At 40.9% G+C, this 26,156-nt stretch overlaps 1 protein-coding gene across 2 annotated transcripts in view; it reads left to right on the top strand.

Annotated features, from left to right (window-relative positions):
• RHOA (ras homolog family member A) overlaps positions 1 to 26,156 on the top strand; it is a 63,230-nt gene that overhangs the window by 2,721 nt on the left and 34,353 nt on the right. Inside the window, exon 2 of one of the 2 annotated variants that reach the window (XM_047833358.1) lies at positions 2,256 to 2,333. The exons of the other annotated variant lie outside the window; for it this stretch is intronic. The gene's annotated coding sequence lies outside the window, so the exon portion shown is untranslated. The remainder of the gene's footprint in view (positions 1 to 2,255; positions 2,334 to 26,156) is intronic. 2 annotated transcript variants of the gene reach the window in all.

The raw sequence follows: 26,156 nt of genomic DNA, 5'->3' as shown, positions 1-26,156 counted from the left end.
CATACTCACTGGATTTTAATCGCATATGTTTGTAGTAGTAAAAGGTAACTAAAAGTTACTTAACCTTCCTGTACCACTTTATCCCTTTATGCCCCTGGCCAGTGGAACTTAGTTTGCCTGCACCTACACATTAACGTAACTAAATTGTAAAATTGTGTTAATGTGTCTTAACTACACTCTTGATCTTTGGGTATATGCTCACTGTTAAGTACTTGTGAGATTACTAAATTAAAATTTCCAAGATAGTTTAAAGTTAGTAATTAATGTAAAATTCCTATTTCAAGTGTTTCTATTTCAAATGACTCATTTATAGTCTGTGGTACTGCAGTATTAAGTGAAGACCTTGTATACTCATAATTATGGTAGTCATGTGACTAAAAATCAGGTAGGCATTGAAGCTGCTCATTCTGGGTGTTGGTCTGAATTTATTGGTGGTTCTTCCAGATGATTCTGAATAACATTTTATAGTTAACAATGGTCAGAATATGAGATACACTGTTACATCTTAGCCAGTTTGCAGTTTGTCTCAAACTGAGCTTGATTTTTTTTGTGTGAAGAGGGTGGATAAAGTAAATATGTTTAATTAGGCATGTTTATAATAATATCTTACTGTTCAAGTGAAGGTAGAAAGAAGAACATAAGCAACTGAAATGTTTGGAGTGGTGTAAAGGGAGAAGAGGAAGGTAAAATGAAAGAGAGGTGACCAGAGACCAGATCATGTTGAGGCTTTTAGGATATAGGAAGTTCTTTGGGTTTGTCCTGAGATGAGAAATCATTAGATGTTTTTTAGCAGGGGAATGATATGATTTGATATTAAATAACTAGAATCCCTCACTAAGAATAGGGGTAGATTGGAGTCCATTCTGACTTTATGTTTTAAAAGTTTAAGGGGCGTCTGGGTGGCTCAGTCAGTTAAGCTTCTGACTTTGGCTTAGGTCATGATCTCGCAGTTCATGGGTTCGAGTCCTGTGTTGGGCTCTGTGCTGACAGCTGGAGCCTGGAGCTTGCTTCAGATCCTGTGTCTCCCCCTCTCTCTCTCTGCCCCTCCCCAACTTGTCGCACGCTCTATCTCCCTCTTTTTCTCTCACTCAAAACTAAATAAATAGACATAAAAAAACGTTTAGGGGCGCCTGGGTGGCTCAGTTGGCTCAGGTCATGATCTCACGGTTTGTGGGTTCGAGCCCTGCATTGTGCTCTGAACTGACAGCTCAGATCCTGGAGCCTGTTTTAGATTCTGTGTCTCCTTCTCTCTGCCCCTCCCCAACTTGTGCTCTTTCTCTGTCTCTCAATAATGAATAACAGTAAAAATAAAAAAAGAAAGAAAGAAAAAGAAATTAAAAAATGTTTAGGGGCGCCTGGGTGGCTCAGTTGGTTAAACGTCCAACTGCAGCTCAGGTCATGATCTTGTGGTCTGTGAGTTCGAGCCCCGCATTGGGTTCTGTGCTGACAGCTTAGAGCCTGGAACCTGCTTCAGATTCTGTGTCTCCCTCTCTCTCTCTGCCCCTCCTCCACTCATGCTCTGTCTCCATCTCTCAAAAATGAATAAACATTAAAAAAAATTTTTTTAAAAAGTTTAATCTCTACACCCAGTGTGGGGCTCAAACTCAACCTGAGATCAAGAGTCATACATTCTTCCAACTGAGCCAGCCAGGTGTCCCTCTTTTCTGACTTTAAATAGTAAAGTAATATTGATCATCTCTGACAAAAATATCAGGATTTCTGAATAATTACCTTCCTTGACCTAATGACTTCATCCTGTTTTGTTTTGTTTTTTTTTTTTGAAACCATTGATTTTTCTGACAGTTGCCTTTCAATCTGTAATTTCTCTAATACCTGTATTAAGAATATGTAAGTAGATAAAACAAGTTATTTAAATAAATGTTTGTGGTAGTGTAGGTGGTAGGGTTACAGGTGTTCATTGTAAGATTCAACTTCACTCTGGTTTGAAAATTTTTATAATAAAATGTTGGAAAATTAATTTATGTAGGATTATTTTGCTTTTTGCTTTTAAAAGGGCAGTATTTGTAATATTTGTAAGATAAGGTTGTGTACCTTTTAAGCAAAGGAGGCTAAAACTTGTATAAATGTGATATATTTGATGATATACCAATCAAAGATTAAATTCTATACTTCTTCCCCTCTCCTGAATTCTAAATTACAGGGAACTTTGGGCAAGCCTGTTTACATCCTGTGTTTTGATTTTTTTCATTGTAAAGTGAATAGACATAATTCCTGATATTTTTATATTTTTATAGTGCCTTTCATCTGAGAAGTTCAAGGCACTTGTAAAACTTCTGGCACACAGGCCGTGGGTCTTCCAGCACATTTGTAAGGTATGTACATAGAAACCTCTTCTTTTATTTCTCTTTTCCCACGAAAGAGAGATTATTATATATTAAAGTAAATTCTGGAGGAATGTCAGTGCATTACTGTTAATGATTCTCTTCACCAGTCTTGAGTTCTTTATCTTACTCCATACCTTTTCTCTCTAGTCTTATTCTCCCACCTCTCCATAAGGTACTCCTCTAACTTTTTTACTTTTAAGTGGTATTTCTTTTTTAGATGAAGATAGATTTCCTAATCTCTCTCTTAAAGGAGATGAAACTCACTGTGTTGTACACATACCTCTTTTACATCTGGACCATTCCCATCTTATTCCTTCTGTTTTTCATCTTTAAAGTTTATTTTGAGAGAGAGAGAGTGCACATGTGCACGGACGGTCACTCTTGCAGGGGGGATGGTGGGCAGAGAGAGAAAGGGAGAGAGGGAATCCCAAGAAGGCTCTATGCTGTCAGCACAGAGCCCGATTTGGGGCTCGATCTCACGAACTGTGAGATGATGACCTGAGCTGAAATTAAGAATTGGGTGCTTAACTGAGCCAACCAGGCGCTCCTAGTTTTCATCTTTAAGTTTTCATTTTTAATTTTTTTTAATGTTTATTTATTTTTGAGACAGAGAGAGACAGAGCATGAGTTGGGGAGGAGCAGAGAGAGAGGGAGACACAGAATCCGAAGCAGGCTCCAGGCTGTGAGCTGTCAGCACAGAGCCTGGCGTGGGGCTCAAACCCACAAACTGTGAGATCATGACCTGAGCCGAAGTCGGATGCTTACCCGACTGAGCCACCCAGGCGCCCCAAGTTTTCGTTTTTTTTCAGTAGTTTAGTTATCATACATTTATCCACAGCTTATGTTGTGGGTATATCTATCTAATTATCAGTGGCAAATGAGTCAGGTAGAGAATGAAGATCAGAGGACAATCTTCCCTCTTACCAGAGGGGTCAGAGTGATACTGGCTTAGGTGGGAACAACGTTAACAGCTGGTATAAGATCCGTCCAGGGGTTCTTTAGATATTTAAACTAATTACAAATAAAGGAAATTGTTAGAAATAATCTTAATTTGATTGATACCATGGTATATATCCTAGTCGGTACTGTTATGATCGCCTTTTTCTGTTCTCTTTGGGTCTGAGGGAACTCTGTATATGGAGAAGTGGGCTGTGATGGGGATGAATATTGTTTATTTTTTTCCAACTTGTTTGTTTTGTTTTTTTAATTTATATTTTAGTTAATATACAGTGCAGTATTGGTTCCAGGAGTAGAATTCTGTGATTCATCACTTACACACGATACATATAATACCCACTGCTCATCATAAGTGCCCTCCTTGGTATCATATCAGCCATCACCTATTTAACCCATCTCCCACCCCCCTGCTTCCATCAACCCATAGTTCTCTATCATTAAGAATCTCTTGGGGCGCCTGGGTGGCGCGGTCGGTTAAGCGTCCGACTTCAGCCAGGTCACAATCTCGCGGTCCGTGAGTTCGAGCCCTGTGTCAGGCTCTGGGCTGATGGCTCAGAGCCTGGAGCCTGTTTCCGATTCTGTGTCTCCCTCTCTCTCTGCCCCTCCCCCGTTCATGCTCTGTCTCTCTCTGTCCCAAAAATAAATAAACGTTGAAAAAAAAAATTAAAAAAAAAAAAAAGAATCTCTTGTGGTTTGTTTCTCTCTCTTCTCTCCACCCTCCCCCATCCCCATATGTTCATCTGTATTGTTTCTTAAATTCCACATAAGTGAAATAATATGGTATTTGTCTTTCTCTAATTGACTTATTTCGCTTAGCGTAATACATTCTAGCTCTATCCATGTCATTGCAAGTGGCAAGATTTCATTCTTTCTGATGGCTGAGTAATATTCCATTGTGTATGTGTGTGTACACACACACATATCTCTTTTATCCATGGAGGTGAATATTCTTATTTGGTGAAATGGGGTACCTGGCAGTGAAGGCATACAGTGATAGTGGTTTTGGTTGGCTTTGAACTCCTCCTTGGCATGCTAAGAAGAATGAACAAGCTAGCTTGTGGTTTTGTCATTCATTCATTCATTGAACAAATAATTATTGAATAGCTACTACATGTCAGATGCTGTTCTGGAACACATCTGAAGAAAACAAAGAAGGTCCCTGTCCTCAGGGCACCTGGATGGCTCAGTTGGTAGAGCATACAACTTTTTTTTTTTTTTTTTTTAAAGTTTATTTTGAGAGAGTGAGCACATGCATGCGCACAGGGGAGGGGCAGAGAGAGAATCCCACGCAGCCTCCATGCAAAACTTGACATGGGACTTGATCTCATGAACCACGAGATCATGACCTGAGCCAAAATTAAGAGTCAGACACCTAACCAACTGGGCCACCCAGGCACCCCTAGAGCATGCAACTCTTGAACTTGGGATAATGAGTTCAAACCCTCTTTAGGCTTAGAAGTTACTTAAATAAATTAACTCTCACATATAAAAAAAAAAAGTCCCTGCCCTCAAACAGTTTTTGTTTGTTTTACAGTGTCTTTATTCCTAAAAATACGAGCACGTTTGATTTGGAACTGAAAAGTGTTAGTTTTGAATCATACCATCTACTTTTCTCAGTGTTACAAAGTAGAAAGCACTTCAGGTGTAAATAGTCACAAAAATATGAATAGTCCTGCTTATGGAGTTATTGTTCTAGTAGGAGAGACTGATGATAGGTAAGGAATGGACTTGTCTTTTTTAGGGAACAGCAAAAGAAAAAAAAATTGAATGGCTGGAGCCTAAAGAGCAAGTGGAAAAGTGGAAGAAACAGTCTTATAGGTAGGCAAGGGCCAGATCTTTTACGAACTGGGAATTTAGAGTTTATTCAGAATGCATTGGAAAGCTATTAAAGGGTTCGTATAACAGGAGTAATGTTATCTGATTTATTTAGATTTCTAGCTCACGTATGGAGAATAGACTACAGGGTGGCAAAAATGGAGGTAGGGAGATCTGTTGGAGGCTGTTTAAATTCAGAGACAGATGATTGGGGCTTGGACAAGAATGACAACGGTAGTAGAGGGATTCACAGTATGTTGTAAATGAGTGATCATAGGCTTTGCTGATAAATTGGAAGATATGGCTTCCTGAATCCCTGATCTATGGTAAGATTAGCTCAGTGCAACTGCTGGGCATAAGAAGACAACTAGCCTAGCACCACTGCATATATACTCTGTTGTCCACAAGGCTTGAAATTTCTCCTTTAAGGGGTGTTTGGGTGGCTCAGACAGTTGAGTGTCCACCTCAAGATTTCAGCTCAGGTCATGATCTCGCAGTTTGTGAGATCAGGCTCCACATTGGGCTCTGTGCTGACAGTGTAGAGCCTGCTTGGGATTCTCTGTCTCCCTCTCTCTGTGCCTCTCCCCTGCTCATTCTCCCTTCTGCTGCTGCTGTTGCTGCTGCTGCTGCATTGTCTTCTTCTCTCTTTCAAAATAAATATTTTAAAAAATGTTTAAAAGTATTTTTCCTTTCAGTACATTGAGTAATGCATTAGGGTGGTTTGATTGATGGCCTCCCTTGTAAGAGGGGAGACTGTTTCAAAGTTGTTTTCTCAATTATGTATTTCTACATTGTATTTAAAAACAGAGGTGCCTGGGTGGCTCAGTCGGTTAAGCATCCAGCTTCATGCCTCAGCTTGGGTCATGATCTCACAGTTGGTGGGTTCGAGCCCCACGTCAAGCTACTTCAGATTCTGTGTCTCCCTCTCTTTCTGCCCCTTCCTTGCTCATATTCTATCTCTCTCAAAAATAAACATTAAAAAAAATTTTTTTTTAAATTTTTTTTAATGTTTATTCACTTTTGAGAGACAGAGAGTGAGAGTCGGGGAGGGACAGAGAGAGAGGGAAATACAGGATCTGAAGCAGGCTCCAGGCTCTGAGCTGTCAGCACAGAGCCCGCCCGATGTGGGGCTTGAACTTACAAGCTATGAGATCATGACCCGAGCCGAAGTTGGATGCCCAACTGACTGAGCCACCCAGGCACCCCTAAAAAAATTTTTTTAAAACAAAAGTGAAGCTATGCTTACCAGTTTCTTCACCAAAAATGCTGATGACCCTATAATGACAAAGAAGTTTTGCTATAGAAGAACTCTGTATCTATATACCTTTAACCAGGTTATTCCTTTGAGCCTCAGGACCTGTATCTGTGAAATGAAGATTACATTTATTTTATAGGAATTTTATTTTATTTTATTATTTTATTTTTTAATTTTTTTTTAAACGTTTATTTATTTTCTTTATTTATTTATTTTTTAAATCTTTTCAACGTTTTTTATTTATTTTTGGGACAGAGAGAGACAGAGCATGAACGGGGGAGGGGCAGAGAGAGAGAGGGAGACACAGAATCGGAAACAGGCTCCAGGCTCCAAGCCATCAGCCCAGAGCCTGACGCGGGGCTCGAACTCCCGGACCGCGAGATCGTGACCTGGCTGAAGTCGGACGCCCAACCGACTGCGCCACCCAGGCGCCCCAAACGTTTATTTATTTTTGAGACAGAGAGAGACAGAGCATGAACGGGGGAGGGTCAGAGAGAAGGAGACACAGAATCGGAAGCAGGCTCCAGGCTCCGAGCTGTCAGCACAGAGCCCGACGTGGGGCTCAAACTCACGGACCGCAAGATCATGACCTGAGCCGAAGTCGGCCGCTTAACCGACTGAGCCACCCAGGCGCCCCTATTTTATAGGAATTTTAGATGAAATAATATATGAAGAGCATGATGCTCAATACATGTTAGTTTTCTCCCTTAGTAGAAATACTTGTTCTAAGTCTGATAGATTCCTTTTGTTTTTTTTTAAGTTTATTTTATTTTGAGAGAGAGAATGGGGGACGGGGGCTGAGGGAGGAGAGTACGAAGTGGGGTTGGTGCTTAGTGTGGAGCCCCATGCAGGACTGTCTCATGACTGTGAGATCATGGCCTGAGCCCATATCAAGTGTTGGAAACTTAACCGACAGAGCCACCCAGGCGCCCCCCCCTCCTTTTTTTTAAGAGAGAGGGTAGGTCGGGGAGAGGGGCAGAGAGAGAGAGGGAGAGAGAGAGGGAAAGAGAGAGGGAATCTTAACCATGTTCAATGTTCAGTGCAGAGCCCAATATGGGGCTTGATCCCATGACTCTGGGATCATTACCTGGGCCAAAATCAAGAGTCGGGCACTCAACCTACTGAGCCATCCAGGTGCCCCTTAAGTTTTCTTTAAAATTTTTTTTTTAACTTTTTTTTTTAACGTTTTATTTATTTTTGAGACAGGGAGAGACAGAGCATGAACAGGGAAGGGTCAGAGAGAGGGAGACACAGAATCTGAAACAGGCTCCAGGCTCTGAGCTGTCAGCACAGAGCCCGACGCGGGGCTCGAACTCAGGGACTGAGAGATCATGACCTGAGCTGAAGTCGGCCACCCAACCGACTGAGCCACCCAGGTGCCCCTAAAATTTTTTTTTAATGCCTTTATTTATTTTTGAGAGAGAGAGAGGGAGGGAGAGAGAATAAGCGGGGGAGGGACAGGCAGAGGGAGAGGGAGACACAGAATCCGAAGCAGGCTCCAGGCTCTGAGCTGTCAGCACAGAGGCCAATGTAGGGCTCGAACTCACGAAATACAAGATAATGACCTGAGCCGAAGTTGAGTGCTTAACTGACTGAGCCACCCAGGCGCGCCCCACCCCCTAAGTTTGCCTTTTTTAATTAGTATTTTTTTAAATAAATTTTTTTTTAAATTTTTTTTTTTCAACGTTTATTTATTTTTGGGACAGAGAGAGACAGAGCATGAACGGGGGAGGGGCAGAGAGAGAGGGAGACACAGAATCGGAAACAGGCTCCAGGCTCTGAGCCATCAGCCCAGAGCCTGACGCGGGGCTCGAACTCACGGACCACGAGATCGTGACCTGGCTGAAGTCGGACGCTTAACCGACTGCGCCACCCAGGCGCTCCTAAATAAATTTTTTTAATGGGGATAGATGGTGGTGATGGTTGCATGACAACATGAATATATTTAATACCACTGAAATGTATACTTAAAAATGTATACATTTTTAAGTAGATGGGGGGTACCTGGGTGGCTCAGTCAGTTAAGATGGTAAGTTTTATGTTATGTGTATTTAAAACAAATTTTTTTTTTTTTTAATTTTTTTTTTCAACGTTTATTTATTTTTGGGACAGAGAGAGACAGAGCATGAACAGGGGAGGGGCAGAGAGAGAGGGAGACACAGAATCCCAAAGCAGGCTCCAGGCTCTGAGCCGTCAGCCCAGAGCCTGATGCGGGGCTCGAACTCACGGACCGCGAGATCGTGACCTGGCTGAAGTCGGACGCTTAACCGACTGCGCCACCCAGGCGCCCCTAAAACAAATTTTTTTTTAACGTTTGTTTATTTTTGAGAGAGAGAGACAGAGAGAGACAAGAGTACTAGCAGGGGAGGGGCAGAGAGAGAGGGAGACACAATATGAAGCAGGTTCCAGGCTCTGAGCTGTCAGCCCAGAGCCTGACACTGTACTCGAACTCATGGACAGTGAGATCATGACCTGAGCCAAAGTCACATGCTTAACTGAACCACCTTGGCACCCCTATGTTATGTGTATTTTACTTCAATAAGAAGAGAGGGAAAAATGCACCAGGTAAAAATAAAATCATACAAAAAACTTTATACTAAAAAATGAGTGTGCCTGGCTGCTTCATTTGGAAGAGTATGTGACTCTTGATCTTGGGGTCATGAGTTCAAGACCCAATTGAGGGTAGAGTTTACTTAAAAAAATGTATCGTCTTCCTATTCCAGAGCATAATCCTCCTCTCATTGTATTACTTCCTTTGGGCTTTAAAAATATTTTATTTGGGCTCCTATCTGGCTCAGTTGTGAAAGCATTTCACTCTTGATCTCAGGGTTGTGAGTTTGAGCCCCATGTTGGGTGTAGAGATTACTTTCAAAAAATTTAAAAATATTAGAGTAAGGGGGTTGATGAAGCATGTGTATGAAACATTGTAGAAGGGGGTAGGTAGGCATGACGAGTAAAAGCCTTTCTCCCATCTCAGCTTCCAAGGTCCTTCTTTAGAGAAGACCATATAACTGTTTTCTATATATCCTTCTAGAGATACTATGTCTATATGTATATATTACATATTTTTCTTTTTTTAGAAGCATGCAGTTGGACATCACATTGTTATGCATCTTATTTTTTCCCCTTAACAGGTCTGAGTGACTATTTCGCAAGATATTTAATAGCATACGCTGTGGAAAACAGTTTGGCAGTTCCTCGAATGGTTAAATATATAGGGTTAGCATACAACCCAGCAGTTCTACTCCTAGCTCTACACGCAAAAGAATTGAAAACAAGTAGTCGAATAAATGCTTGTACGTAGATGTTCATAGCATCACCATTCTTATAGCCAAAAGGTGGAAATAATTCAAATGTTCATCAACAGATAAGTCGGTAAACAAATGTGGTTGTATACATACAGTGGAATATTTTTCAACTACTTAAAAAGATGAAGTATTAATACGTGGTATAACATGGATGAACCTTGAAAGTATTATGCTAGATGAAAGAAGCCAAACACAGGCCATATATTGTATGATTTAATTTATATGAAGTATCTAGTATAGTAAACCTGTAGAGACGCAAAGCGAATTGGTGGTTGCCAGATGCTAGGAGAAGGGGAACTGGAGATGGACTGCTTAATAAGCATGGGGTTTTCTTTTGTGGTAATGAAAATGTTTTGGAACTAGATAGACTTGGTTGTTTTACAACATGGCGAATATGCTAAATATCACTGAAATGTACACTTTAAAAAGGTGAACTTTATATTGTGTATTTCACCTGAATTAAAAAAAAGTTTTAAATAGATGTTTAGGCCTTACAGAGTTTTCATCTTGCTAATTGTGGAACCTTGAAAGGAATAGAAATGTTTGCGCCAGAATGCAGGGTGTCTGGCTGTGCGTTGTCATTGCTGAAACACCTAGGCAACTCATTGGAGTTAGTTTATTCTTCTCTTTATGGTGGTTCTCCAGACAAGCATTGTCTTGTGAGCAATATAAGTGGAGAATTAAACTGTACAAAATCAGATTCTGATTCTGCACATCTATTTAAGGTTAACCTTGGGATATTTACATTTTGAGGTGAATGATCTGATGTTCTTACTTAGAAAGCCAGAAGGGAGTATTTCTTTCCTTTAGCCTCAAAAGAGAATTTTAGTCTGGGGTTATTCTTACTTGGCCGTATATTGGAGGCTTTGTGGGGTTTTCCTCTGCTTGCCTTCATTTGCCTTAGGTTTGCTGCTCTCCATCTCTAAGGGCCCTTGAACTGACATCGACCCTTAACAACTGCTTGATCAAGATGGCAAAATAACAATAGTACCAGGCTCAAGTGCATTGTGAACAAATGGACAGTTGGTTTGAGCCTTTTTGCCAGGCGTTTTCCTATGTTGTTTGCAAACCAAATAAATGGCTTTATATTTTCAATTTAATTTCCCGAGTGTTTAATGGTGTTTCCTGTGTGTCAGGGACAGTCCTGGGTGTAGGTGAACCTGGAGTCGATAGGACAGTTCTGCCCATGGCACTGAAAGAGTTTCAATATAGTGATTTTTTTCCTCTTAATGAAGTAGTATGTATTCTATTCATTTTACTTTATTTATTTATTACTAATTTTAAATGTTTAATTTTGAAAGAGAGAGCTCTAGTGGGGGAGGTGCAGAGAGAGAGGGGACAGAGGATCCAAAGCAGGCTATGTGCTGACAGCAGAGAGCCTGATGCGGGGCTCGAACTCATGAACTGTGAGATCATGACCTGAGCCAAAGTCAGATGCTCAACTTCCTGAGCCACCCAGGCACCCCTCTCTATTCATTTTATTTTATTTTTATTTTATTTATTTATTTTTTTTTTTAAGCTTTTTTTTTTTTTTTTTTAACATTTATTTATTTTTGGGACAGAGAGAGACAGAGCATGAACGGGGGAGGGGCAGAGAGAGAGGACGACACAGAATCGGAAACAGGCTCCAGGCTCTGAGCCATCAGCCCTGAGCCTGATGCGGGGCTCGAACTCACGGACCGCGAGATCGTGACCTGGCTGACGTCGGATGCTTAACCGACTGCGCCACCCAGGCGCCCCATCTATTCATTTTAAATGTGTACTTTAACAAAGACAAAAGCAGTAGAATGGAAGGTATTTGAGAAGGGAGTGCGTATGAAAAGTCTATGCTTTTCAACCTGGCTTATTGTTTGAACAGAAATTTGATTCTGATTTGGTTGTTACATTGAGGACTGGCTGGTTAAAAAGCTGTATTTTGACCTTTATTTTCACCTTCATAATACTGATAGTTTTGCTCCAAGAGAAGGCATTGTAAGGCATCTTTAAGCTTTTATGGAATTCATGTGTGTTTAGGTACAGTATGGCTCTTGGGAAAAAATCGAGATCTTAAACCACTGAAATAGTATCATTGAAGCTTTACAACTTTTTTGTTTTATTTCTGCAGTGGACGTCTTTTTCCCTGTCTTACGGTATCTAGGACTTAAGCTTCTCCATGTAATGAATGAGGTCTTTCCTCCTAAGGGAGAGTTTTTGAGTTCTGTCCTTGGAGTCTGTCAGCCTGCTTTAGGACTGGCCAGAATGGCACTTCTCTCCCTCTCCATTTTATGTTTGTAACCTGATTTACAGGGTTTTCTGTGTCCTAAGTCTTGTCATAGGCTACACTGCTTTCTCACTCAAGCATGTGTTTTTCTAAACTGTTGTGAACTCAGCTACTGTCCAGTTAGACTTACAGAATCGTTTATAAAATAAGAGCAAATAAGTTCATAGGGAGGATCTGAGTTTTAGCATTACTGTTACAGATAATTTGTTTCTTTTTTTCTTATGTTGATTTTTGAGAGACAGACGAGTGTGAGTGGGGAAGGGGCAGAGAGAGAGAATCCAAAGCAGGCTCCAGGCTCTGAGCTAGCAGCACAGAGCCCAATGTGAGGCTCAAACCCACGGACCACAAGATCATGACTTGAGCTGAAGTCGGATGCTCAACCAACTGAGCCATCCAGGCGCCCCAGTTTAAGTTTCTGATTGTATGAGAGGTTTCTACAATTCTGTGAGGGTGAATTCTTTTTTTTTTTTTTAATTTTTTTTTTTTAACATTTATTTATTTTTGAGACAGAGGTAGACAGAGCATTAACGGGGGAGGGTCAGAGAGAGGGAGACACAGAATCTGAAACAGGCTCCAGGCTCTGAGCTGTCAGCACAGAGCCTGACGCGGGGCTCCAACTCAGGGACCGTGAGATCATGAACTGAGCCGAAGTCGGACGCTTAACCCACCGAGCCACCCAGGCGCCCCGAGGGTGAATTCTTGAACTACTAGACTCTTACCCTAGGAGGTAGCCTCACCACTAGTGTACACAGCCGAGGTTGTTGTAACTGTTTTCTTTTTAATATCTGTGTTCGCCAAATTGGTTGTATAAAGCTTCTTTGCTCCTGGAAATTTATTTTTTTCAGGTTTATTATTTGAACACTTAACTATTATGTGCTTGCACCTATGCTTGTCTGACAGTGGTTAATAAGACAGATATGATTCTTATACTAATGGAGTTTGGGAGGAAGAAACTTTGGAGGGGTGTGATGAGTGAGGCAGAGAGAGGTTTGGTGCTGTGGGAGTATCCAAAAGGCCTGATCTAAATTGGGAGCTCAGGGAACACCCTGAGAGACTGACTTAGCCTGAAGTATGAGTTATCTAAGTGGGGAAGGGTAGGTGGGGTGCATTAAGGGCAAAGGAAAGAAGGAAGATACCCTGGGTTAATAGCCTGAGTTATAGGATATTATATTGTTGTGGCTGAGGGTGGTTGTATGCTTTGGGTTTTATAATTTCATTAAGATACTGTCCTGGGATTTATATATTTTCTTATCTATAATATGACATTTTGTACCTAGATTTCATCCAAAATATTTTTTGCACAGCTTGCATTGACACTACACCGTGCTGCAGAAACATTGACAAAACCTGGATTGGGAGGAACTTTTTAATGTTCATTAGGATCATCATTCTTCTGAGTAAAATTCACAGGATTTTTATGATTTTTAAAATTTCTTAAAAAATTTTTTTAGTTTCTAAAAGACTAGACAACTTTTGCTTTTATAATAGTCATCTGTACAATACTGATTCATAACAACTTATGTGGAGAGAGAAATAAAACACACACTGGTTCTTATCCTGGTTTTCTGTCCTGGTCAACCATGGTCCGAAAGTAATGATCCTCCCTTTTGACATATGTCAGAAAGTCAGTAGCAGCCTAATGCTACATCACAGTGCTTACATCATTCACCTCATTTCATCTCATCACATAGGCATTTTATCATCTCACATTATTACAAGAAGCGTAAGTACAATGCAATAAGGTATTTTGAGGGGAGAGACTACATTCACATAACTCATTGTAGCATATTATAACTGTTATATTTCGTTATTGTTTAGTCTCTTGCTGTGTGTAATTTGTAAATTAAATTTTATCATAGGTACGTATGTACAGGAAAGACGTAGTGTATGTAGGGTTTGGTACCATCTGTGGTTTCAGGCATCCACTGGGGGTCTTGGAACATATCCTTTGTGGAGAAGGGGGTACTACAGGATGTAAAATTTCAAACTAGATTATATAATTGAGGCATATGGATGTCAAAAAGGTAAGTTTCATGAACTCAACCTTAAAAACTTTTTTTAAATGTTCATTTACTTTTGAGAGATGGAGAGAGACAGAGAGTGAGTGGGGGAGGGGCAGAGAGAGAGGGAGACATAATCCGAAGCAGGCTCCAGGCTCTGAGCTGGCAGCACGGAGCCCGACGCAAGGCTCGAACTCATGAACCGTGAGATCATAAACTGAGCTGAAGTCAGTGCCTAACCAGCTGAGCCACCCAGGCGCCCCTCAACTTTTAAAATTTTATTTTATTTTTGAGAGAGCAAGAGTGGGGGAGGGGCAGAGAAAGGGGAACAAAGGATTTGAAGCTGGCTCTGCGCTGACAGCTGCAAGCCCGTTGTGGGGCTGGAACTCATAAAACTGCGAGATCATGACCCCAGCCAAAGTCAGACGCTCAACTGACTCTGCCTCCTAGGTACCCCTGAACTCAGCTTCTAATCTGTTTTTAAAGTAATGTGTTTAAAGTAATGAATACAGTAAAAAGTTAAAAAAATTAAGCCATGTCTGAAGTTATGCTGTATTAAATGCTTTTATTTCTTCAGTGGTTGAGGAAAGCTTACTGTAATCATCACTATTTCTTTTGTGTAATTAGTCCCTTTGTAGAATCATGAGGTAAAATTATAATTATTTGAAGTATGCTATCATTTTAAAGCTATGATTATTTTTTCTGCATAGGAATTTATTCATTATCTTTCCAAAATATTGTAAAGATCTTGATCCAGCAGAAGCAGCATAATTATTCAGTTGAATTATTTCTACAACTGTTTCTCAGCTGGAGAACTGTTTTGTGCCTGCTTATAGTGAATGTTTGGTTAATAAATGTCTAGATAATACATGCATTATAACCAAATAGCACCATCTGAAGCACCTTTGGTAGCTCCTTATCTGCTAAAAATTGTGCACAGAGGCAGATTTACTGTGAGTCTAAGAAAATAAGTATTGTAAAATGTATAGTCCCTGAACAAGTTATTGAAATCATTCAGCTAATTTAGGTTGTAGAATTCAAATTACTGTCAGCCCTGAAGTTTAGCTTAAATGCACACCACCCCCTGCCCCCAACTTACCTAATTTAAAGGCTATTTTGTTTTAATTTCCCAAGAGAAATAGCAGGAATGGCTCAGTCCACTTCTCTGAGATAATAGCATAGTTACCAGTCATGGGAAAAATCAGACCTGAGGGCATTAGAAAAAGTGCTTAAAAAGTATTCAGAAGAATGTGATGGCGTGTGTATATTTTAAAGCAAATTGGCATTGGGTTAGGGATGGTCATAACTTTCTTTTGGAAAGTTCTGAAGATCACATACCCATTTGATGGTAAAACCTGAACTGAACTGATGAGAGGTTGTTTAGTTTTTATCCTCCTTATATGTTCACTTATTTTACTGAAGAACTATTAACCCATTGGGTATATTACAGAGTATTTGGCATTTGTACCATACCATCTTTCTGAAATCTGAAAAATTCTGACTTCAGAAATATCTAGTCCCAAGGCTTTTGGATGAAGTATTGTGGGCCTGTAATTTCAGGCAGTGAGAGATAAGTAGTAATTTATTATTTTTTTCAAGAGGAAAGAAGAGGGTGGGGTCAGGTATGGATGTGATACATACTTTGAAAAACTAATTACAGCTGACTCTTGAACAGTATGGGGGGTGGGGCACTGACCCCTGTGCAGCCGAAATTTTGAGTATAACTGGACTCTCCAAATATGTAACTAACAGCCTACTGTTGACTGGAAGCCTTACTGATGACATAAAGTCGATTAACATGTGTTTTGTATGTTAAATGTGTTATATACTGTATTTTGGGGGGGGGGAGTTTTATTTATTTTTAAGAGAAAGAGCACCTGTGCACATGAGTGAGCAGGGATGGGGCAGAGAGAGAGAGAGAGAGAGAAAATCTGAAGCAGGCTCCACACTGTCAGTACAGACCCCAATATAAGGCTTGAACTCAGGAACTGTGAGATCATGATCTGAGTCGAAATCAAGAGTCAAACACTTAGGCGACTGAGCCATTCAGGTGCCCCTGTATACTGTATTCTTAAAGTAAGCTAGAGGGACACCTGGGTGGCTCAGTCAGTTAAGTGTCTGACTCTTGATTTCAGCTGAGGTCATGACCTCACAGTTCGTGAGTTCAAGCCTTGCATCGGGCTCCATGCTGACAGTGTGGAGCCTACTTGGCATTCTCTCTCTCTCTCTTTCTCTCTCTCTCTGCCCCTCCCCTACTTGCGCTGTCTCTGTCTCTCTCAAAATAAATAAAGAAAAAAAAAGATACAGTACTAAAAATCATAAGAGGGGCACCTAGCTGGCTCAGTCAGAGAAATATGTGACTCTTGATCTTAGGGTCATGAGTTCAAGGCCCACATTGAGCATGGAGCCTACTTAAAAAGAACAATAAAAAGAATCATAAGAGAAAATATGTTTAGTAGTCTACTGCAAATCCACATATTAAGTAGACCAGTGCAGTTCAAACCGGTGTTGTTCAAGGGTCAGCTATATTTGCTAGACTGGTAAAATTTTCGTTTTAGGAGGAACAACATTCTTTCCAGGTCAGGCCATATTACAAACTGGTCCTCAAGTTCTGGACAGTTGGAATTTGGAGGGAGTTACCATTTGTCCAAAATGAGACCTAAATAGTAATGAGAAACCTTTATTGAACACTGACCTATTTTCAGTAAGTAAGCTCTTTTGGTCTTATTTAATCTTCATACCAACCATGTTTAGAAGATTTCATTCGCCACTTGACATGTAAGGAAACTGCTTGTAATGGAGCACAAAGCTAGTAAGCGATAGAGCATTGATGAACTCTTTATTTTTATTTATTTTTTTTCAATGTTTTTTATTTATTTTTGGGACAGAGAGAGACAGAGCATGAACGGGGGAGGGGCAGAGAGAGAGGGAGACACAGAATCGGAAACAGGCTCCAGGCTCTGAGCCATCAGCCCAGAGCCTGACGCGGGGCTCGAACTCATGGACCGCGAGATCGTGACCTGGCTGAAGTCGGACGCTTAACCGACTGCACCACCCAGGCGCCCCGAGCATTGATGAACTCTTAAGTAGCATAGCTCCTTTACCATTACTGTCAACTACCTATAACTCAGTAACTATTGCTGCCTATAACTGAAATTAATTTCTAGTAGAATCTTTTACTTTGAGGGTGTCTGGGCGGCTCACTCAGTTAAGCATCTGATTCTTAATTTCAGCTCAGGTTATGATCTCATGGTTCATGAGATCGAGCCCTGTGTTGGGCTCTGTGCTGACAGTGTGGAGCCTGCTTGGGATTCTCTCTCCCTCTCTCTCTGCCCCTCCCCCACTATTCTCTCTTGCTCTCTCCCAAAATAAACAAATTAACTTAAAAAAAGAAAAAAGATAAAAACCTTGGGGCACCTGAGTGGTTCAGTCAGTTAAGCGTCTGACTCTTGATTTCAGCTCAGGTCATGATCTCACGGTTTGTGGGATCGAGCCCCACATCAGGCTCTGTGCCAACAGTGCAGAGCCTGTGTGGGATTGATTCTCCTTTCCCTCTCTCTCTCTCCCCCACACACAGTCTCTCAAAACAAAACAAACAAACAAAAAAACCCAAAACTTTTACTTTGGTTAATCTACATGGGACTGAACATTTCTGATTTTACTGAGTAGTCCGTATGGTAGATGCTGTTTTCTTGTTAGACATACGCAGGATGGGATTCAGATTTTGAAACCCTAGTGTAATGTTTGGTCAGGTAAGGTTGTTGGTAGTGTTTTAGGTGGGAGGGGAAGTGGGTAAGAATCACCTGGAAATCTTTGAGAACATGTATCAGGTGGCCCCTTCTAGCATGTGTGGATGGAATAGGGATTGGAGTGTATATGATCATATCTTCCTCCAACTATAGTGAACAGTCAAGATTATTCATAAGGTAAGATACGGTAATGGTAGTGCACAATTTCTAGGCCCTTTATCTACTGTTCGGGAAACACTTACTAGAATACAAGAAAGGAATCCTTATAGGCCTTAAAAACACTTGGCTTTAAAAAACAGTTATTTGCTAGATTGGGAAAAGCTTCAGTTTTGAAAAAACACCACTGTATTCAGGTATCCTTGAATTTGCTCTAATTTATGGAAAAAATAGTTTGCAATCTTCAGTGTTTTAGCTGTGAATAGATTATTTTTTAATCTCCCGTAATGAGTCTCTTCAGCAGTTGAAGTTGCTGCTTTAAAATATTCCAAGAATGGCGTGCTTGGCTGGCTCAGTTAGTAGTGCATATGACTCTTGATCTCGGGGTTGAGAGTTCAAGCCCCAAGATTTCCCAAGCACCTAAGCTTTCTTGGGTGTAGAAATTACTAAAAAAAATAATAATAAACTTAAAAAAAGACTCCCAGGATTGCTTACTTCAAGCCTTTTTGCCATATAGAAGATGATAAGATAGATGTTTAGTCTTCCCCCCCCCCCCCCTTTATGATATTTCATACATAAATGTATGGACTAGGGAATTTTATATATAGTAGTTTGCTGCTTGTAAGTCTTGTTGGAAAAGAAGCAATTTCTTCTTAAGAATGAGACTTAAGGCCAACTTAGAAAAGAAGGGAAGTGCTTAAGAGGAAGTAAATTTGAAGGCAATGTCTAATCTTAGTAACTTGAGCTTTTGAAAGTTTCCCTTCAAAAAGTTAAAAAATTAACTCTTTCTTACACCCATACATTTTTTTAAAGTTTATTTATTTATAATAATTTCTACACCCAGCACAGGGCTCAAACTCATGACCCTGAGATCAAGAGTAGCGGGCTCTTTCTTTTGACTGAGACAGCCAGGTGCCCCTATACCAGTGCATTTTTATCTATTAACTTAGAAAGGCTAGGTTTCTTTTCTTTGATTCAATCAGCAAACACTTCCCTTCATTGCCATATTTGACCCTGTTGGGTATTATGGGGAATATAGAATTGAAGATACAGTCTTTTTTATTGAAATTTACAGGTAATAGTATCCAATAGTTAAACAGCTGCTACATGCTAGGTATTGTTTGTTCTAAGCCCTTTCCTCTGTTACTCATTTAATAATTACCACTATTCTGTGAGGATAGGAACCATTATTTTTCCCATTGGTACAGATGAGGAAGTAGAGACACAGAGGGCTTAAGTAACTTGCCCAAAGATTCACAGCTGTTCTGAACACTAGTACCAGGGTACAGAGCCTTCTCACTACCAGTGCAAGCAGAATACCAAGTGATGTAGGCTTACGTAATTTGGGAAGCAGCACCTAGTAGACCAAACACTATAGGAGTTAATAGATGAAGAAGAATATGTGTTTGAGTAGTCAGGGAGGCCCCTCTGGGGGAAGTTGTAACTCTTGGCCTAAAAGGAGATAAAGAGAAGTGTTAGGAGTGGTGGGAATCAGTTGTTGGCAGTGTTAAACTGTGCTTGGTCACAGATACTCTTATTTTACTTCTTTGTAGGGAAGAGAGAGTAGTGAGTCAGTCTTGGCTAGCCTAGGGAAGTTGTAAGGGGGAGAGGGGACAGTATACTTTTATAAGCCTTTAGGACGTCAGATTCCAGGATGGATCTTTGTGTATGTTGTACTACTGCTTTGGTTTTTCTTTTTTTCTTTCTTTTTTTACATCGTGTACTGACTTGGAAAGATCTATGTGTCAATGCTGTAGTCTTTTAAAAAAAATACAGGAGTGCCTGGGTGGCTCAGTTGGTTAAATATCTGACTTTTTTTTTTTTTTAATGTTTGTTTATTTTTGAGAGAGAGAGAGAGGAAGAGCAGGGGAGGGGCAGAGAGAGAGGAAGACATAGAATCCTAAGCAGGCTCCAGGCTCTGAGCTGTCAGCACAAAGCCCAAGATGGGGCTCGAACCCATGAATCGTGAGATCGTGACCTGAGCCAAAGTCGGACGCTCAACCGACTGAGCCACCCAGGCACCCCAGTATCCAATTCTTGATCTCTGCTCAGGATTGTGAGTTCAAGCCCTGTATTAGGTTCCACTTTGGGTGTGGAGACTACTTTGAAACAAAATGAAAAACATAATACATTTGGTAGATTCAATACAAAATGATATATGGTTCCTAGAGGCAGCCTTTGTTGAGAGAGTCTGTGATTACACTAGTGACCACTGTTCTTCAGTGAATATTAATTTTGCATTTCTGCCAGGCCCTGTTCTGTATGTCTATACATCCCATCATTACACAGTGTTATGACAGTATACATATTCAGCACCTTAACTCTTCTCATTTAATAATCTATCTTGGAGATCACTTGTTAACATATTTTTTTATTTTTAAAGAGTCTAGCCTTTATTTTTATTTATATATTTTTTATTTTTATCTATCTGTCTGTCTGTATTTAGCAAGACAGAGAGAGGTCGCAAGTGAGCAAGGAACAGAGAGAAAGGGAGAGAGAATCCCACGAGGGGCAGGGAAGGAGAAAAAAGCAGGGTTCACCTGATGTGGGGGCTCATGTTTATCCGAAGTGGGGTTCGAGCTCACCTGAAGGAGGGCCCAAGCTCATCCAAAGCGGGACTCAAACTCACAAATTGTGAGATCATGACCTAAGCTGAAGTCTGATGCTTAACCAACTGAGCTACCCAGGTGCCCCAAATCCTTTTTATTTTTAATGGTTGCATAATATGCCATTGTATGATTAAGATATTTAACCAATATCTTCTTCTGTGGAGAAGGAACATCTAGATTGTTTTTAGTCTTTTGGTATTATGAGTATTGCTGAAATGAGCATTCTTGAACACAAATGATTGTATTTATGTGTGAATATATTTGTAGAATAAAGTTTTGTAAGTGGAATTGCTGGTTCAATGGATATATGCAGTTTGAATTCTGATAGATGTTGCCAGTGATCCTACAAAGAAATTGCCCCCTACAACAATGGTAACATGGTAGTTTTATGACTTAATCCATCTCATACTCAGACACTGAAATTCTTCAGCCTCACTGGGGCTTACAGTCCATTGATCTTACTTCCCTTTTATTGCTCCTCATCTTCAGTTACCACTTTTCTCCTTACTCAACTTAGAGTTCACAGTTCATTACTGTAATCACTCCCTTGTATATATTCTCAACCCTTTTTCTCCTGTCCCATTTCATCTTATCTGGCAAAACCTCAGCCCTGTTTATTTTTATTTATTTATTTTAAAGTTTTATTAATTTTGGGTCACCTGGGTGGCTCAGTCAGTTGAGTGTCTGACTTGGGCTCAGGTCATGATCTCCTGGTTCCTGGGTTCAAGCCATGCATTGAGCTCCGTTCTGACAGCTCAGAGGCTGCAGCCTGCCTTGGATTGTGTCTCCTTCTCTCTCTGCCCCTCCCCTTCTTGTGCTCTGTCTCTCAAAAAAATAAAATGTGTTTTTTTTTTCTTAATGTTTATTTATTTTTGTGACAGAGACAGAGTGCAAGTGGGGGAGGGACAGAGAGAGATGGAGACACAGAATCCGAAACAGGCTCCAGGCTCTGAGCTGTCAGCACAGAGCCCGATGCGGGGCTCGAACCCACGAACCATGAGATCATGACCTGAGCCGAAGTTGGATGCTTAACCGACTGAGCCACCCAGGTGCCCCAAAAATAAAATGTGTTTTAAAAATTAAAGTTTTATTTATTTTGAGAGAGAGAGCACACCAAGCACATGCTCACGAGTTGGGGAAGGGCAGAGAGAGAGAATCCCAAGCAGGCTCTGCACTGTCAGGGCAGAGCCTGATGCAGGGCTTGAACCCATGAACCGTGAGATCATGACCTGAGCCAGAACCAAGAGCTGGACACTTAGCCAACTGAGCCACCCAGGCTCAGGGCTGAAAACCTCAGCCCTGTTTTCAGTCCATCTTTTCACTCACTCTACACCTATAACTGAATGTAGCTGGAGAAGGAAGAAAACATGCTTACTGGTCTTGCTTTGAATTCATGACCCCTAACTTGAAAGGTGGCCTGTAGCACTGCCTAGCAGTTCCACTGCGATTCCTTAGCCCATTTCTTCTCCTATTTTTAGACAGCACCACCTCTTTAGCTCACGCTTTCTTTTTTCCTTCCCTAGCCTTACTGTCAACTAATGATCTTGCTTCTTAATTGAGAACATGGAAGCAAATACAAGGGTCTGCCACCACCTCTATTCATTTGCCTGTGGTTTGGCTGTTGTGGTCTGCTTCCTCCTCTGTTAACAGTGGAGCAGTCCTGTAGGAGTCAATATTTCATATCCATGGTCACGCCTTCCACTTCTGTACTAGATATACTCCCCTTAATCTCAAAACATTGCTCTAGCGAGTCTCCTCTATCCTGCATCAATTCTGCATATAGTCCACTGGCCAGACCTTAATGACTTCACCTAGGTGCAACAGAGTCCAGGAAATGTAGTCTTTATTATTGGCAGCTGTATGACCAGGAAAGGGAACGATAATGAGGCAGACAGACAATGGGTAGTCTACCACACATTCCAGACCTTTTTTTCTCTTAATTGGGGGGGGGGGGGGGGGGGGGGGAGGGGAAACGACTTTTCCTGGTAACAGTTTTATGAGGTACAATTTATATACCATACAATTCGCCCATTTAAAGTGTACAAATAGTGGGTTTTAGTATATTCACAGAGTTGTATAATCAATTTTAGAGTATTTTCATCACCTCAAAAAGAAACTCCTATACTCTTCAACTGTCATTCCCCAGTCTCCCATCACAACCCCCAGCCTTAGGCAACCATTAATCTGTCTCTGTAGATTTGTCTGTTCTGGACATTTCATATAACTGGAACCATATATTTGGTCCTTTGTGACTGGCTTCTTTTACTGAACATAAAGTTTTCAAGGTTCATCCATGTTGTAACATGTATTTCCTAACTTTTTGAAAGAACATTTTATATCACCGACCTCCATGCCCTCATCTTCTCAGTCTACCACAGTCTACTACTCTTCCCCTGTGGCCACCTGAAAGGGTTTTGATTGCTGTGCCCATGCCCTTTTTGCTAGCCATATAATACGAAGCCATTCCTTGAAGTACCCTCTTCCTTTTTCTTGGTGCTGGTTGTCATCATGGCTTTCTGACTGCTCTCTTCAAATATAAATATCTCTGGGTTTTTTGTGCCTACCTTTTCCATGTTACTGGCAGTCTCTGTGGATTGATCACTGCCTCTCCCCATTCTATACACTTGAGGGCTATGCTGTTTTTACCTGCAGTAACAATTTACCTGGGCACTAATCTTTTTCAACTGGTTCAGGGGGGTGGGGGTAGGACAGAAATGTGTGTAGTGTTAGGAAAAGCCTATTAGATTGTGCTCCTTCCACCTCACCTTTTCATTAGGCTTCTCTCTCCTCCAGGGCACTCTCATACTCTCATCATGGTCTTCTCATCCCTGCCCAGTCCACCTTCTAGCTATTTCAAATGCTGCTGCCAAAGCTGTCTTTGTAAATCACAGATCTGATTGTGTTTTCCAGTGGCTTTCCCTCGCTTACAGAATAGAATACAGGTTGCTGTGTATTGACATTCCAGATCCTCCAGTGTAACCATTCATCTTTCTAGCTTCATTTTCCAACAGTCTCCTCTCTGAATTCCTTTTTTTTTCTTTAAGATTTTATTTATTTATTTATTTTAAGTAATCTCTACACCCAACATGGGTGCACACTCTACAGATTGAGCCAGCCAGGCAGGTGTCCCTCCTCTCTGAATTTTTTTTTTTTTTTTTTTAACATTTGTGTATTTATTTTGAGAGAGTGCGCAAGCAGGGGAGGAGCAGAGAGGGAGAGGGAAAATCCCTTGCTGACAGCGCAGAGCCCGATGGAGCCCTGTGTGGAACTTGCACCCACAAACCATAAGATCATGACCTGAACTAAAATCAAGAGTTGGACACTTAATCAACTGAGCCACCCAGATGCCCCTCTGAATTTTTATATTTAGGGTCATTGAGGTCATTTGCTCAGGCTATTCCTCACATTAGGAAGTATTCCTAAGCCATTACCACTCCCAACTCCTCTCAGGTTCCTTGTCCTCATTCTTCAAGGTCTAGGTCAGATGTTACCTTCTCTGAAGCCTCTAGCAGAATTGCTTACTTTCTCTTTGTTGGTACAGGAGAGGAAGAACTTGTGTTACAGCACTTAATTACATTGTATTGTTTTTTCTAAGACTTTCTTTCAGATAAGGCTGCTCTCTAGCAACAGGGAATGGCCCACTAAAAACTCTAGGTTTGTGTTAGGCTGATCAGATGTATAGAGAGAAGAATTTAGACAAGGCTGGACCTGTCAAGGAAGGAGGTGATTGTCATCCTACTGAAGTAGTGGGTGGAAGAGTGGACTGACTTGGAGGAGGCATGAGGGATGAGTGGGAGTGCCTGCCAGAATTTATCTTTAAATGACCTGATGTTTGCTGTAAATATTTTCTAGGAAACCTATAGCATGAAATTATGGGTATATTTTCTTTGGAAGATCTTTGTAGCATGCAAGAAAATGAGGAGAACATTGAATAAGAATCCTGCGTCTGCCAAACAGCCATGGCAGAATTGTTTAGAATTACACCTTTTGTGATAATGGATATGTTCTGTGTCTGTCTTGTCCACACAATAGTCCTGTGTGGCTGTTGAGCATTTGAAATGTGTCATTGGGACGAAGGAAGTGAATTTTTAAATTTCAATTAATTAAAATATTAATTAAGAAATAGACACGTGACTAGTGGCTACTGTGTTGGGCAGTAAAACTATGATAGTACTGTCTTTGGAAGAGAGTGCAGACTTTTTTTTTTTTTTAATGTTTTTATTTATTTTTGAGACAGAGCATGAGCAGGGGAGGGGCAGAGAGAGAGGGAGACACAGAATCCGAAGCAGGCTCCAGGCTCTGAGCTGTCAGCACAGAGCCCGACGTGGGGCTTGAACTCACAGACTGTGAGATCATGACCTGAGCTGAAGTTGGACGCTTAACTGACTGAGCCACCCAGGTGCCCGAGAATGCAGACTTAACATTCTCTCTCTTCCGTTCAAAGTGCTTCAAACAATAATTCTTCTCCCCCTATATACTTTTCCCACTATTTTTATATTCCAGTTTATAACTTGTAGAAGTTTTTGGCTTCCTCCTTGCTTATGTATGATTCAGATATGAGGGAAGTCTTTCTTCATGGTATTGAGTAGAGCTACACACATGCTTCCTTTGAAAGGTGAATTGAAATTGAATATAGCAGCCACTGGTAGATTACATAGTGTTTTTTGTGCGTTGTTTTTGTTGTTTTTGTTTTTGTTTTTTTTTCCATTCAGGAAACACACATAGGTAGCCTAATGATGTCCATCATTGGTGGTACACTTTTCTTTTTTTTAATGTTAATTTATTTTTGAGAGAGAGCCGGCATATGAGCAGGGAAGGGAGGGAGGGACAGAGGGAGACAGAGAATCTGAAGCAGGTGCTGTCAGTGCCAAGCCCAACTCGGGGCTCAAACCCGCAAACCATGAGATCATGACCTGACCCAAAGTTGGACACTCAACAGACTGATCCATCCATGTGCCCCTGGCATTGGTGGTATAAAGATGAATAATACTACCCATGCCCTAAATTAGCTTTCAATTTAGTAAAGACAATCTCCGTTAAATAAGAGTGGAAAATAAATGTGAAGATATTTATGAAGGAGATTGTTTAGGGAAGGAAAAGGAAATGGCAGAGATCAGGAAAGAAGTGACTTTTGGGGTGCCTGGCTGGCTCAATTGGAAGATCGTGCCACTCTTGATCTTAGGGTCATGAGTTTGAGCCCCCATTGGGTGTAGAGATTACTTAAAAAAAACTTAAAAAATATGATTTTTGTTATTTTGGAAGGTGAATATTTACTAGATAGACAAGAGGTGGGGAGGATTCCTAGGCAGAAGGAAGATGTGTCTAGGACCAAATATGCCTTTACTTTGTATAAAATTATATTGTGATGCAGATGATAATGGAATACAGTGAATTGGACCCTTTACCTGGAGACTTGGAGGTGACTTTCAGTTTCAGAGAACTTTGTTGGAAAACATTGCTAATGCAGTGCAGTCCTTAATAGCCAGGAGGTATCTTTGTGATCCAGGATGGCTTTGTGATCCAGGCTTAAATTTCCTTTTTTTTTTTTTTTTTTTTTTTTAAGTTTATTTATTTTATTTACTTTGAGAGAGAGAGAGCACGCAAGCGAGCACACAGGCATGCAAGCGGGGGAGGGGGGACACAGACTCCCAAGCCGGCTCCACACTGTCAGCACAGGGTTTGAACCCATGAACCTAAGATCA

Source organism: Prionailurus viverrinus, chromosome A2 (genome assembly GCF_022837055.1).
Source record: "Prionailurus viverrinus isolate Anna chromosome A2, UM_Priviv_1.0, whole genome shotgun sequence".
Taxonomy (NCBI): domain Eukaryota; kingdom Metazoa; phylum Chordata; class Mammalia; order Carnivora; family Felidae; genus Prionailurus; species Prionailurus viverrinus.
Note: the sequence above shows the minus strand (reverse complement) of the source record. Positions and strands in the feature narration are given on the sequence as shown.